The sequence below is a fragment of the Pezoporus wallicus genome, unplaced genomic scaffold, assembly GCF_028554395.1.
Source record: "Pezoporus wallicus isolate ANWC-B61680 ecotype Strahan unplaced genomic scaffold, APGP_CSIRO_Pwel_v1 contig_5261, whole genome shotgun sequence".
NCBI classification, from domain to species: Eukaryota; Metazoa; Chordata; class Aves; order Psittaciformes; family Psittacidae; genus Pezoporus; species Pezoporus wallicus.
Genome location: NW_026642423.1, coordinates 3178746 through 3190529, shown reverse-complemented (window position 1 = coordinate 3190529; position 11784 = coordinate 3178746).

Sequence of the window (11784 nt, the reverse complement as noted above, 5' to 3'; positions counted from 1 at the left end):
CTAATTTTTCAGTAGAATATTTTAATTTCAAAAGTATTTTTTGTGTGAAAGTAAAATGCACGTGGCTATTGCTATTGACAGGAGGTTTATAACCTTCTTTTCACAGAGTCATATATGGTTTGGGTTGGAAGGGACCTTAAAGACGATCTAGTTCCCATGGGCAGGGACACTTTCTACTAGGTTGTTCAAAGCCCTGTTCAACCTGGCCTTAAACACTTCCAGGGATGGGGCATCCACACCTTCCCTGGACAATATATGTCAGTGCCTCACCACTCTCACAGTAGTTCTTCCTTATATCTAATCTAAATCTACCCTCATCTATTTTGAAGCCATTCTCCACTGTCCTGTCACCGCATGCCCTCATAAAATGTCCATCTCCAGATCTCTTGGAGGCCTCCTTTAGGTATGGGAAGGCTGTTCTAAGGTCCCCATGAGCCTCCTCGTCTCCAGGCTGAACAAACCCACTTCTCTCAGCCTGTCTTCAGAAGAGAGGTGCTTGAGCCTCTGTTCATCTTCATGGTGTCCTCTGGACTCCCTTGAGCAGGTTCACATCTTTCTTATGATGGAGGCCCCAAAGCTGGATGCAGTACTCCAGGTGGGATCTCACAAAAACAGAGTAGAGGGGAAGAATCCCCTCCCTCAGCCCCCTGGCAGCACTCTTTTTGACACAGCCCAGTATACGGTTGGCTTTCTAGGCTATGACCACACATTTCAGGCTCCTGTTGAGCTTTTCATTGACCAACACCCCTAAGTCTTTCTCCTCAGGGCTGCTTTCAATCCATTCTCTACCAAGCCTGTATTTGTGCTTGGAATTGCACAACCCCGGTGCAGGATCTTCCACTTGGCCTTGCTGAACTTCATGAGGTTTGTGCTGGCCCACTTCTTGAGCCTGTCAAGGTCCCTCTGGATGGCATCCCTTCCTTCCAGCATGTTGACCACACCACAGAGCTTGGCACTGCTGAGGGTGCACTCAATCCCACTGCTCATGTCTCCAACAAAGATGTTAAACAGCTCCAGCCGCAATGTCAGTGCCTCAGTAGTGCTACTCATCACTTGGACATCAAGCCATTGACTGTAACTCTTTGAGTTTAGCCATCCAGCCAATTCCTTATCCACCAAGTGGTCAATATGTCAAATCCATGTCTCTCAAATTTAGATGCAAGGATGTTGTGCCAGACAATGCCAAATGCTTTGCACAAGTCCAAGTACATGATGTCAGTCATTCTTCCCTTATTCACCAATGCTGTAGCCTCTCTGCAGAAGTCCACCAAATTTGCCAGGCACAATTTGCCCTTAGTGAAGCCATGCTGGCTGTCACCAATCACCTCCTTATTGTCCATGTGCTTTAGCACAGTTTTCAGGAGGATCTGCTCCATGATCTTGCCAGGCACCAAGGTGAGACTGACTGGCCTGTATTTCCCTGGGTCTTACTTTTTTCTTTTTAAAAGTAGAGGTTTTGTTTCCCCTTTTCCAGTCAGTAGGAACTTCGCTGGACTGCCACAAATTCTCAAAAGTGGTGGACAGTGGGTTGGCAACTACATCCACCAGTTCCCTCAGGACCTATGGATGAATCTCATCAGGTTCCAAGGACTTGTGCATCTTCAAGTTCATATTAGTTAGTTACAAACATTAGTTTGTATTTGTGTTGTCATTAGACACTAATATCGCCAACTAGTGATGAAAGAAATGCCCTTCTCTGTTGATATACTTCTCCTATTTCTCAGAAAAAGTCTGATGGGTTTTCAGCTACGAAAGCTCTGTCTCCTGCATTATTTTTATATATATTCGCTTAAAATTAAAGGAAAGCAGCCAGCGAGGGAACACAAGGAGTACTACAATTTCTGCTGTCATGTCCTAATACTGCACAAATCATCTGGCCAAAGCATGTTTTCAGCCATAGCCAAGTAAGTTCTAGAAACACACAGAAAAAAAAAAGAAATTCATTAAAATAACTTTTAAAAAATTGAAAAAAAAGGTGATACAATTTTTAGCATATGCACAAACAGAGTCAGACTTTGAAAACTTTCGAAGGTTTGGAGATCTTTTATTTTTCAATAGAGGGAACACTGTAACATCTGCAAATAAATTCTAGGTTAGGAACTACGTTTAGTTAAAATGAGATTTGACCACAACGTATCTTCATACTAAATTGTAAATGAAGCTTGCTACTTTAACTTCCTAAGATGTTCCATTATCATGTGTCTAAAACAAAAGAAAGTAGGCAATAAACATCCATCTCTGCATTTAACAATTTAATTTTGCTTCCCAGAATGCCTTCTTCACAGACATTTCTTAAAAAAAACCCAACTAATCACACCAGCTATCCAGTCCAGTTTCTAAACCAAAAAGGATCAGACTGTGGAAAGCCAATCTAAATTTCCACACAAACAGCACTGTTAAATTAGAGTTAGCTAAGGTTGTAAGTAATGTTATTCTTCAACAAAAACATGACAAAGACACAGCAGTTAGAAAAACTTAAACATGAAAAAGAATGGATATAAGCAGTTTAAGCACTTCACATAAATATTCTATTGCCTTTATATTTCACGCACTTTATTACAGACAGTATTGACATGATACTTCACCATATACATTCCAATAACAACTTCAGCTCCATTCTTTGAAATATATTCATGATACCTTCAATCCAGATTCATATGCACTTATATTTTTGACTGTTTAAGTATATAATTTATTTAGATTCGTACACATACTCAGGAAAAAAAGGAAAACCTGTCTATCTATTTTAGACACCTTCAGTATGACTTAAGATTAATAATAAGAACAATATGTACCTGAAGTAACCAGTAGAAGTACAAGTCAGTATAGCTCCTTAATATCAAAACAAGTCAATAAAACCTAATTCTACCTTCTCTTCCTTTGCTCTCTCTCTTATTTTTATTTTTTTCTCCCTAATTAAAATGACCTGGTTAAGACAGTGCCTTAAGGACCATAATATTTAGACTATTGGGAAACAACCAGAAAAAGCAATTGCCAAGCTAAGATATCCTAACACAAAATGCTGGACCATAATCTATATATATATATATATATGTAAGTTTGGGTTGTTTGTTTTTTTTTCGTTCATCTCAACTCTGACACAGCAGCTTGGGGAGACAGATGAAGGCAAATGTTGTGTTGGCACATGCTGAAGAATTTTGTGTGCCAGCACTAAGTTCATTCTAGAAAGGTCAATATTCACTTGTTCCTTTTGCATGAATGACAGGGAGAGAGAGGCCAGTGCCAGCTGAAAGCTGTTATTTGGAGCTCTCACCACAAACAGTCCAACTCACCACCTAACGTACACATGTTCAAAAGAAATGTCATTCAGAAACTGAGCTGGCTTTAGGTAGATACAGCAAGAGCGGCTTCCTCAACTCCCAGTCTCAGGATGGCTTTGATGCCCTTGGCTGATCAATGCACACAAAGGCTTTACTGTCAGAGAGTGGGTTAAGGATGGGGGTTTTTTTTTAATACACTGGCAGTTTGTATCTTATGCAACCATTTGAGGCCCCTCATCAAAGTATCTGATGCTCCTGATCATGGCTTTCAGGCTAGGGGCACTGGAAAATTCCTTCTTCAAGTCAAGCCAAACTCCTGAGAAGGGGTAATCCCAGAACCAATCTGTCAAATTAAAGTATCATTTCAACTGCTGTGAATCTCAAACACCCAGATTCCTATAGTTATTCTGTGAGGATATTTGCTTGTTTCTCTTAAAAAGAAGGCTTAAAATGAATCTCATTCAGAGAGAGATTAAACTTAAATAAAAACATTTACTTTGAAACACTGCTTTTCCTGTTTCAGATTTTATAGGTACATATATAATAGTGGTCAAACAAGATTTTTTTCATGTTGTTTTCCGCCTCGGCACTGTCTTGCCATAAAGGAGGTGACATGAAGAATTGGGTGCAAAATACAGAACCTATTGTTTGTTATTTGTGGTAGAGAATGAACCATTTCAGTTGGAAGAGACCTACAATGACCATCTAGTCCAAATTTTTCTGCGTTTCCTTTCCCTAGCCCCTCAACCTCTTCTGCCATTAAGCTCCAGAGCCCAGTGTTCTCAAAATAAAGCTGCAGCTGTGCCTTTTCTCAGGCACAAATGCTTGGACAGATGATAAGGAGGAGCTCCAGTCCAGTCATCTCTCTTCCTTCTAGCTGAGCCACTGTACTATTCCTGTGTTGCCATCTCCAGTTCCAACTTCAGGGTATGACATTAGGGTCTGAGTATGAGTGTGGTGGAAACACATTATGGTAGGGCCTTCTTGCCCTTCACTTGCTCTTTTAGGGCCAGATAAGTTGGAAAACTCAGAAATCAGATATCAGTTTCTTTACTTTTTACACCATTCTCAAGTTACCTAATTTCTTTTATTATCTAATAATAAAGCTATCTAATATCTTTTCCACAGAGTGGTTTGAACACAAGATAGGTAAGCAACAGGATTCAGGCATGTTTTCTCTTCTATTAAGGTTTATGAGCTTTTCTTTCCTCTAGCTGTACAATGTATCAGTTTTGAGCAGAAAGCTTTAAACTGCTTTTCTGGTCATTGTATGATGTTCTCAGTTTCCAGACTAAGATTGGCAAACTGACCTGCAGAAGATATATTCAAGGGAAGATAAACACATCTCTAAATGATTACTTTATTAACTACAATAGTTAATAAGTAACACACGCTTTCTGTGGGTACGCAAACTAATTTTTATGTTTAGTCCAAACTCAGATTTGGCCATCAGTAGGAGTAAAATATGAAAATGGACACTAGGTGGCCCTGTCTTGGCAGAAGGGTTGAGCTGGGTTATCCCCAGAGGTCCGTTCCAGTCCCAACTGTTCTGACTTGCAGAGGCAGACCTGTGTTTCCCCTCTGGTGGAATAAATATCCTGCAAGTGTTTCATTTCTTGATTTCAAAATCAAGTTTGGCACAGTGTATGTGGGGAGAGATAACCTATTGTCTCTGCAAAGGAACAGCAACCAGAGGGATTGAAGTTAAATTATTAATAAAATAAAATTTAAAAAAAGGAGAAATATAGCAGCATTTATCTATAAATCCAGTAAGGCTGGGTGTTGGATATATAGCAATCGTAGCACGGTATAAAGAAAAATGAAAATCTGTAGCTGTTCTGAGTGTGAACTGGGCTTGAATGGTACATTATAAAATTTGGTGCATAGAACAGGTTAAAATGTAAAAAATATTAACACAAAGCTTATTACTCAATTTGACTGTGAACAGCTCCAACAAACCATAACCATGTGCTTACTGCAATCTCTTAGCCTTTTTGTTCTTTCACATTCCCAGCTAATCTCTTCACAGAGGTTAGGGAATGGACAATGAGAAAATCTTCCTCCCTCTAAATTAGAGGATAATACTTTTTAAAAGGATGGTCACTTTTATGTTGTTTTTTTTTTTCTGTTGTTGTCATGGTGCTCTTGCAGTGGTACCATATGACTTAATGTGCAGAGGCACCTCTCAGTTTGCTGATTACAATAATTCTCCATGACTCTAATCTACACATTTGTTGAACAGTTCAGATCTCTGACCCTTATCAAATATGTCTATACTGGATGTTATGGATCAAGTAGAGTTTTGAAGTCATGTGTCACAAGCCAGTTCTAACACAAAACCAAGTTAAAGTACCATTGAATGTGCCCTTGGCCTAATACAGCTAGCTATGTAGATTAGCTATAATGCAGACTGTCTATAGCTGACCAGGAGACTACAGAGAACTTCTTGTCTCTGTTTGCAATTTAGTTATATATTCACTGAAAGCTGTTTCAGGTTTATTTGCTTTGTGACCAGCTTTAAGAGAGGCAGGTTATAACAGAGGGGGTCTGTCCTGCCCTTCTGCCATGATGAGTACATGACAATAAAAAATCTCATTTTCAGTACGTTTTTATCAGGTAGGTATCAATGGGAATATGTTAAGGCTGTCAGACAAATTAAAATTATACTGATGTCAACTATTTGGCTTCATGATGCCATCCAAAATACAGATCATGCAGCTCATAGGACACCATACTAAGACTTAAGGCAAGGGCTGTTTTGGCTTGCTCTATGATGCAGTGTAAAGCAAAAGGCAGCCTTAGATGGGGTTGCTGAGAATAACCTAGCCTATGGTTCATCTGACCTCTGAGGGACTCCTCTAAAGGAAATGCCTTTGTTCACTGTAGCCTGCAGAGCAGTATCATTTTTAAATCGCCCTATGCAAAGAAATGATAGCACATTCGTCAAGTGGCCAGGCCCATTACCCCCATGCACAGAAAGAGAACTGAGGTCCACAGAAATGGGTCTATTCTTGCACAATGAATGTTTTAATGCTCAGTTTTTAGGGGTGTCCCCAGCTGAAGAATCTGTTACTCTTGAGTTTTGGCTTCAAATTCTTTCCCTTCTGTAGGAAAAAGGTAAAGTAAGCACCAAGACACAGTTTATGTGAGGAGCTCCTCAGCTACTTAAAGCTTTTTCAGTTTTCTTCACTGTCTTAAAACTCCACTGGCCCAGGGAAAGATTGTATTACAGAGACCTGAAATTATCTTTCTGTGCACAGAATTGGTAGCAGATCACTTTGGACACCTATCCATTTATCTCTCTAGCCTCACATATACTAATGTCAGATCATCTTCAGCATGAGTTTGTGTGCCAAGCAGGTATATCGTGAAAGGCTCTGGAAAAATATCAGCAGTTCTTCCTATATACCAACACAGAGGAGAGCAGGGATCATAGCTGTCAATCATCATACCTTTCACAGCCAGGAAAGCAGTCAGACACTTTGAAAAGGACAGAGTCATTCTCTCAGTGCTAAAGGTCACACAGGGTAGAGTAAAATAGCTGATCTTTACATGAACACTTTCTCTCAGGGATAAGAGAGCTTGCTTTTAGCCTCAGTCTTTGTTAAAAGGTGGAATTTCCAGGAGGAAAATCAGCCTTCTTTCCCATTATTTGCTTGCCTCATAAAATATGCAAGAGTGTGTTGGCAATGAACCCTGCATCAATTCATCAGTGCACCATTCCTGAAGCTTAAACCTCTTCTGTGCAGGAGAAAAGTCACCATCTGATAGTAGGTTAGATCCATACTGATGCTCTCAGTGCATTAATAATTAAGCAGGACTTTCAACCACATCATTTAATATGACAAAATGTTTTTTAAGAATTGTGAAATTATCACTCCCCCGCAAAAAGAATTACCAAGATTATAAAGAAACCATCATGCTCAGTAGCCTATGTTCAGAGACATAGAGCATTCCTTCCACTTACTTTAACACAGCAGTAGCATTCAATGGCTTCAGGCTGTAATTAACAGCACAAAGCTCTCTTACTGAGAGACAGGATAACAACTCAACAAAGTATATCTATATTCTGCAGCAGGTTCCTGAGATGCTCAGGGTTTAAATAAGAAAAGCTAAAGGAAGTTACACAAATTACAGTTAATACAAGTGAAAAGAAGCAACAGAAACCAAGCACTAATATAGGAAATTAATGTCCTTAATTAATTCTGCTGGCATAGCCTGCTAGCTCCAATCAAAAATGCTGCAGTTTAAGTTGCTTTCCACAGTTCTGGGACTTTTGAAACATAATGTACCAAACTGCTTCTAAAAAAAAATGTCATCCATTCACTTGGAATAATCCTAAAGCATTAGAAAAAGAAACTGATAGGATACTTCTGGTTTTAGAGCTCACACAAAATAACTTGGCAAGTTTTTCAGCACATGGATTAAAAAAACACAGAGAATTCCAGACTATTATGCTAAGGCCAGATGCTCATACTTTAGCCTGAAAACTTTGTGCAAGTCAAAGACAATTCCTCCAGGTTTTAGACCATTCCTGGAGACTTTTCAAGACAGAGAGATGGAGGACATACAGGTTGGATGAGTTGTTCCAATGATGGTAGCCTGCTACCAGATGTCATCTTTCCTGGGGGTCTGATCTTCCTTGCTTCCATAAATGGAAAGGGAAAGGCTTGAGAACAGCTGTGCTGTTACAGGTGTCAGTGCTTCAGGACGTTTTCAGATGATCACAAAAATCTGAGTCATCCCAGGTCAGCTCAGTTTTAGCTGACCTGCAGATCACCTCTATGAAAATTATAGTCTCAGTTAATTGCTTCCAAAAGACACTGGTTTTGTTTGGTTGGTTTGGGTTTTTGGGGTTGCTTTTTGGTTTTTTTTTTTTTGTCTGAATTTCTGCTTTGGGTGACTTGCCTGATGTCGGGAAACCCAGGACTAATTGGTAGACTTTTTAAACTAAATTACCGCAAGTAAAAACGAGCAGCCTTGTAAAATAGTTCTGTTCAGGAAGCTCACAATATCTTGAACTCTCTTCCTCAGGGTAAATGTGCCCTTTCTCGTTAAGCTGCACTCATTGCACTATGTGATTGTTAGACTGAGATGCCCCTCAATGGATTGTATGGAATTACTCCCACTTATATCATTTCCAGGCAAGAAAAGGAACCTCTTATGGTTGAAATGACTGAGAAGAATGCATGACAAACACCCAAAACTGTAGATTCCCTGTGAGGTGGGAAAGCCTCCATCAACTCAGTCATTCTCTGTCTTGGTCTGTCATGTCTAAAAATCAGGCTGAAAAAGTCTGCTCTGGTCACTCTGGCTATTTTTATTGCCAACTGACTGGGAAAGGAATTTTCTCCCATCACATGTATATCTAATGGTTGTCACAGAGGAATCCTGATACCTCTGAGTTGGGACATATTCTTTTGATACTAATGTTAATAATAACAGTAAAAATTTCACTTTTCTTGTCAGCACCTTGATCCTCAGTGTACTTTCCAGCCCATGGTCTTACTAGCTTCCTTTTGTCCCTGGGAATTAAAATGGATATCTCAAAGCAACTGCAGCAGCAAGCAGTGGATAACTACAATCAGTGTAAAACAGAGGCTAGAGATTTTTTTTCTGTGGCTTTTCTGTAACTTTCCTTTCTTGGTACATAAATATGGATTCTGTTATCGGCTGAGTTGGAAGGAAAACTGACAAGAATGTTTCTAAGCTTCTACAAAAGGCAAATATTTTTTTACATCCCAGCCGGAAAAGGTGAAGGATCAATATTTATAACAGGTGGCTTGGGTTTTTTGTGTGGGGCTTGTTTTCTGGTTGTTGTTTTTTTTATACTTTTGGTGTTGTTTTTTTTTTTTTGTGTGTTTTTTTTAATTTAAAATCAGTATTAATTCAAACTACTTTGAACTAATTCAGTTACTATTGAAAAGAAAAAAAAAGGTAGCTTGTGATATCAGCTCTTTTGCAATCATTTAAGATGACAAAAACATTTTTTGAAATAGCTGAAAAGTGACCTAAAACATCCGTTTCTGATTTCTATCTGTTTACTCTAGGTGTAGTCTACACTCCAGCTCCTAATGAGGGGAAAAAAAACAAGCTCAGAAGCAGCAGTAGAACTAATACTATTGTAACATCCCTTCAGATTTCTCTGTCAGTGTTCAGGGCCAGCTGCAAGTTCTTTGCCTTCCTTCGTCTTCAGATATGCCAATCTGGTAGGAAAAAGTGTCAGCCCAAAAGTACGGAGAGCATCAAAGCAGCCAGACCAATGTATACCCTTGGGATTGTGTTGCATCTGATTTACCCTGCACAGTTTCTCAAGGCTGCAGTTTCTTAAGATGCAGACTTCACAGGTCATTGCTGTCCTGCACCATTCCTTTCCCCTAGTTTTTTGCTTCCACTCCCCTGGTTTGCTGACCTAGGTATTTGTGGGACCCCAATGTAAACTGTATTATTAAGCTTAAAAACACTCATTTACTGTTAGGCTTTCACTTTGAATTGTAAAATTGTGACTCAAAGTATGTGAAGACAGAGAAAAGCAGACTGCTGAAAAATGTACTTATTATTTAGTAAATCCTTACATGCTCCTCCACATTAACCATTTAAACTGAAAGGTAACGAAAAACAAAACCTTTACCTCAGTGAGATCAAGCACTCAATATATGATTATTCGTTAACAATTCTGAAAAAAAATAAAATAAAATTCAACAACAGTGGTTTGGATTCTCAAAAAAGAGACAAGCCTGATACCCAAGAGTAAGATTCAGTCTAAATAAAAAAAATGCCTATTAGAGAAGGAATTGAAGACTAGGATAAACGTCTTCTTTACCAGATTACACATCTATCTCCAAAATAAAAAGGAAGTAAAAGTTTTGGAAGATTCAGCTGCAAGTTTGCTGAGGAAAATGAATTATGAAGCTGCCCTGGGAGCATTGTCAGACACATATGTCAAGGGTGATATTAAAAGCTTTGTTAGATAAGGCCAGGATGGATTTCTGTGCTGACCAGCAATCTTGGGGAAGATGCAAGAGGCTGTAACAGCAGCATACAACATACTTGAGCAATGGTTCAGAGAATGGTTACAGTTCAACTAACCATCATCTCCACTAAGGTTCAGAAAATGCCAGGATTGAAAAGCTAGGCTTCTAATTTTAACTTTTAAATCCAGTGCCTGTATTGAAATCATCTGTACCTTGGCATAGGGATTCTAAAACCTATTGAAGCAAATAAATGTTGCAGTAGTAAGGAAAGGTCTTAATCACTTCTGTAGAATAAAGATGGACTACATCCATTTTAAGAGGCCTGGCTGACCAAAAAACTGAATGCGTTTGCAGGCCACAATCTAATGAGAAGACTAGATAATAAAGAAAACCCGCATCAATATGTCAACAACTTCACAATAGCTGCATGGGGGGTAAAGTGTTCACTTGGTAGATTCACTTGGTATTGTTGTGATTTAACCCCAGTTGGCAACTGAGCATCACACAGCTGCTCGCTAACTCCCACTGGTGGGGTGGAGTAGAAAATTGGAAAAGTAAAAGTAAGAAAACTCGTAGTTGAGATAAAGACAGTTTAACAGGTAAAGCAAAAGCCACATATGCAAGCAAAGCAAAATAAGGAATTCATTCACCAGTTCCCATGGGCAGGCAGGTGTCCAGCCATCCGTAGGAAAGCAGGCCTCCACCACATATTACTCAGGAAGACTAAATGCCAGAAGTTTGAACATCCCCACTTGCCTTCTTCTTCCCCAGATTTATATGCTGAGCATGACACCATACAGCATGGAATATCCCTTAGGTGAGTTGGGGTCAGCTGTCCCAGCTGTGTTGCCTCCCAGCTTCTTGTGTACCCCCAGCCTACTCACTGGTGGAGTGGCGTGAGAAGCAGAAAAGGCCTTGACTCTGTAAGCACTGCTCAGCAGTAACAAAAAGATCCCTGAATTATCCACAGTGTTTCCAGTACAAATCCAAAACATAGCCTGTACTAGCTACTATGGAGAAAATTAACTCTCCTAGCCAAACCCAGCACGAGTCTATCTCATGGTAGTTAGAGGATGTTAACGTAAAAGTAAGAAAGGCTTTTGGAAAGGGTGTGTTATGTTTCACTATGTTTTATGTTTCACACATTTTCTTCTCCCTAACAGAGTCTTTTATTCATGCAGTAGCACAGCCCAGATTTCAAAGGATTTCCAGAAATTGCAATAACACCTGGAGAAAAATGGAGCAATGAAGTATCCCTACAAAAACTGCATTCTAAAATTGTGAAAAACATTTTTAATAGGAGGAAATGACTCCCAAGTGGCTTGTTTAAAACAAACTGTACTGCCACTTTGAGTGTTTATTATTTCTTATTCTCTACACAATAATACAAGTTTATAAGAAGGAAGACCACAGTATCAGACAGCTGTTAAGAAAATAAAAGAATACAGTAGGGGAAAATCCTGCTCCCCTACTTACCTCAGATTTCTCAACCTTAGACAGCAACTGCATGCTAAAATATACAGTGCACT